The sequence below is a fragment of the Pteropus alecto genome, unplaced genomic scaffold, assembly GCF_000325575.1.
Source record: "Pteropus alecto unplaced genomic scaffold, ASM32557v1 scaffold67, whole genome shotgun sequence".
Taxonomy (NCBI): Eukaryota; Metazoa; Chordata; class Mammalia; order Chiroptera; family Pteropodidae; genus Pteropus; species Pteropus alecto.
Window position 1 is genome coordinate 10239999 of NW_006441061.1, and position 4069 is coordinate 10244067.

The following is a 4069-nucleotide window of genomic DNA, read 5'->3' on the forward strand; positions in this document are numbered from 1 at the left end:
GTCCATCCATCCTCCATCCGCCCATCCATCCTGTATTGGTTACCTGTTGTATACTGGAATTACTCATCTGGAAACTTGGGTATGTCATCGAATAGCACAAACAGTCCCGAACATTTTCATCGTCCCAGAGAGCCTCTCGTCACCAGCGGCGACGCCCCATCCCGTCCGCAGCCCTGGTGGCCGCCCTTCTTACTCTGTCTCTGCAGAATCGCGGATTCCTGGCTCGTTGTGTGAATGGGATCACACAGCGTGTGGCCCTTCGTGACTGGTTTCTTTCCCTCCTCTTTCTGTTTTCATGGTTCTCAGGTCTTGTTCGGTTTTCCTGGGCACCAGCGCCTCATCCCTTTTTACGGTCGAGTCCTAGCCCGCGGCACGGCGGCACGCTCCCTTCCGTCCTCAGATGACGGACGTGTGGGTTATTTCCGCTCCCTGACATTATGAATAATGCCAATATTTTTCATGACACTAACACGAGAAGATATTTTTTCCCCCATTTTGTGGGCTGACTTTTCACTTTTTTAACAGTGTCCTTTGAAGCACAAAAGTTTTTAGTTTTGACAAAAGTTCAGTTTGTCTACCCTGTTTGTTGTTCCTTATGTGAAAGTGACTTTGGATTGAAGACTCAGAAGAGGAAGAAAAATCAGTGCATCGGCCCTGCGGTGGGAGGCGCGGGGGTCAGTGCTGAGGGCCGGGGAGCAGCAGGCCCCCGGCTTAGCTGAGGCTGTCGCCCGAGCTAGGTTTGAGCAGGCAATGGTCCTGCCACGGGGCCCCAGGGACTGGGGACTAGTTGAGAGGCTGTGGGAATCAGAGCAAAGGACAAGGTGACTGGAGCCAGGCCCAAGGATGTGAGTCCTGTGTCCTTCACCCATGTCTCCTGTCACACCTGCAACACTGCCGCCTCTGAGCTCGCTTCCCCTAGGACCTTGCTTCCCGTCTTCGGGCCTCAGAGAAGCCCCCTCCGAGCCAGCCCCGGCCCCTGCCCTGCGCACAGGCGTGGCCCAGGCCCCACCTAAGGTGGCCGCCTTTCCGTGCTCGCGGCCTAAACCTCTCTGCCCCCCCCACTCCCATCTTCCCTCCCCCCCCACTCTACCTCTCCCCACACCTCCCCTCTCCTTCCCCCAGTCCTACACCTCCACAGTGCCCCCCATTCACTGGTTTGCCCCTCTAGACATCTCCGTCGGCGTACAAACTGCTCGACGACCCCCGCCACCATCGCCAAAAAGCTTTTTTTTACTTTATGCTGCTTCTCCACCAGCTTCCATTCCATTTCTCTGGTTTCTTGTCCCAAACCCTGCAAAGCTGTGTCCGTGTTTGTCCTCTGCTGCTGCCACACACACCCTCCAGTCAGACCTTGCATCCTGCCCCCCAGCGTCAGGGGCCCTGGGCCTTCTCTGTGGAGCCCCCGTTCTTGGGGCTTGGTCACCACCTCCTTCCACAGGGACACCCCACAGCCTGGGCCTCTCACCTCCCAGTGCCTGCTGCCACCCGCCGTGCCGCAGGTGGGTGCCCCCCTGGGTGCTGGCCCAGCTCTCCCTCCCCCACTGGGGACCTCCTGGGACCGCCTGGGACCGTCTCAGGCTCCGCTCTCGGATTGCTGCCCCCTTCATTCTGAGGACTTCTGGGGGCAAGTCTGGACTGCAGCCGGCAGCCACCGAGTGTGACTGCTCATTCCTGACCCGGGGCCGCCCCACTTGGCTGTGCTTGGCTGCGGGTCCCTTGCAGAGTTTAAACCGTGGAGCAGTGAGGGTTTCCTGCCTGTACTTGCTATGTTCTAGGGAATAAATTTTTTATAGTGAACATGTAATAATTAAAGAGAGTTAATAGAAACCTTCGTTCGTATGCAGTTCAATTCATATGATTGGTGAATGCTCATTACTTCTTAAAAAAACACAGTAAAAATCTAAAGGGCAGATGGCCCCGAGCTCAGCTCACACTGCACCAAACGCAGCATCGTGCCCTTGTGCCCTCGTGGTGCTGGGGCAGATGGCCCCTCGCCTCCTGTCTCCCCTGCCCTGCTCCTACCCGCTCCTCAGCACCAGCCCATGCTGCTCAGTCCCTTGTCCTTCCATGCAGCAAAGCCTGGTTAGCCCTGACTCTGCACCGGTCACTGCAGCATGGGGTCCCCAAGGCCCTTCCCAGGGCCGCGTGGTCGGACCGTCTCCACACGAATGCCAAAACGTGATCGCCTTTTTCCTTCTCATTCTGTCACGCGTATAGAGCACGTTTCTAGAGGCTGCCTGTGTGACATGTGACACTGCCATAGACTGAACACAGGAAGTGTGAACATCCAGCACTGTTAAGCCAGAAAAGGTATTTGCAAACAGAAAAGAATGTCACTGTTGTCTCTTTTTTTTGGTTTTGAAAAATACTTTTCATAAAAATGTTTATGTTAAAGAATAATGGGTTTATTGGTTTTTTTTTTAAGAAGTGCCAACAGTTTTTAGGTTTTCCGTTTTCTCTAGTGTTGATGGCCCTGGGACTGCGAGGTGGGGCCTGTGCTTCACCGTGCGCTGCGGACCTGGTAGCACAGGACCGAGCGAGGGCGCGAGACCCCTGTTCCCAGCAGGACGCTTGGAAACACGTGTGGTGTCACGTGCTTCCAAGCGTCCTGCTGCTTGGGTCTCTTTACCAGGCGCAGCCTTTCTGCCCAGACGGGGGTTTTGAACGAAGTCCGGCTGCGCGTCCGCGTCCCCGCGTTGTGTCGGCGCGTGGCCGGGCGGCGTCACGGGCGGGGTTTCTCAAGCTCTGCGTCGGGGTCGGGATGCGGCACCCCTGGAACCTGCCTGTGGCCCTCTGCACGCAGCCTGCACGCACTCTCCCGGCCACCAGGTGGTGCCCACTCCCGTTCGGAGGTGTCCTGAGAACAAGGGGCTGCGTGTTTACGGGAACCGCCTTTTGCCGCTTTACGATGACCTACTTTGAAGTCAGGGCGCTTAGCAAAGGGTGTTGCCTTTCGGGGAGCGTGGCCTCACTCCCCGTGGGTGGGTCCTCGGAGGTGCAGAGCCCTTCTCGCCAGCAGTTGTAACTCAGGTGGCCCTTGGTGACCGGCAGACGGCCGCCGTGCCCTCGCGGGTCTCCCCGCCCTGCCCACTGCGCCGCTGCTCTGCGCCGGCGCGGTTCAGACAGGATGGGTGCCAGGCCGCAGGCTTCTCCTCTGTCCCGTCCCACGTTACCTCCCACCTTATTGTCGGGGGAGACTGTGCAGCGTGAGCTGCCGGGGTGGCTCTTGGGGCTCTGGCCCCAGGTCGCGGCCAGTCACTGTGGCCCCACCCCAGGCCCCGGCTCCTGGGCAGCCCGGCGGCCTCACGGTGTCGTGGGGCCTCTCCAGAGAAGCTGGACACCCAGCACCTCACAGTGAGGCCGGCGGCCCAGGCTCTGCCCTGGGGAGTCTGTAGCCAAGATTGCCAGTGCTTTTCAGTGCGCTGAGAACTTCTTTCTTGCTCCAAAAAAAGTTAAGGCTCTTCCTCTCTTGCTAGTAACTGTGAAAAGTATGTGTCAGTTGAGAGGCCAGACAGCGACAGTGCTACCGTGAATCTGGCAACGCCACCCACAGGAGAGAATAGACCGTGTGTGTGTGTGTGTGGTGGCCCCATGGCCATACGGGGCGGGTTGGCGAGTATGTGGCTCCTCCTTGGTGCCTCCTTTGTCCCCAGGAGACTGCGGTTGAAGCCGCCGATCTAGGGCAGAAGGCTCTTTTGTCCTGGAATAGAGCCTGGAGTCCCCACTAACGGGTGACAGATGCAAGCCCTAAAACACCCAGTTGCTTCTCGCAGGGTGTGGGTCTCAGCCCTGAGCTGGAGAGGAGAGCATGGGAACTGAGAGCAGCGGCCGTTTTCTGGACAGTGGCAGGGCCGTGACGACAGCCAGCGTCTGTCACCCATGGGCACCCCAGTCTTTTCACACAGTGTGTTTTCAGAAGCAACTTCTGGGAGCCCAGAGACCCGAACCAGGACTGGAACCTTTACTGGCGTCTTCAGAGGACATTGTGGTGGCGAGAGTCGAACCCACCATCAGTCTGCGGGCCCCTCTCCCTCCCCGCTTTCCGCTCTGAGTCCTTCATATGAACGGG

At 58.2% G+C, this 4069-nt stretch overlaps 1 protein-coding gene across 2 annotated transcripts in view; it reads left to right on the top strand.

Moving 5' to 3' along the window:
* Window positions 1-2208: 2208 nt before the first annotated feature.
* EHMT1 (euchromatic histone lysine methyltransferase 1) overlaps window positions 2209-4069 on the top strand; it is a 79719-nt gene continuing 77858 nt past the window's right edge. The window contains exon 1 of one of the 2 annotated variants that reach the window (XM_015594222.2): window positions 2209-2310. The gene's annotated coding sequence lies outside the window, so the exon portion shown is untranslated. The remainder of the gene's footprint in view (window positions 2311-4069) is intronic. The other variant, XM_015594221.2, reaches the window with a different exon arrangement.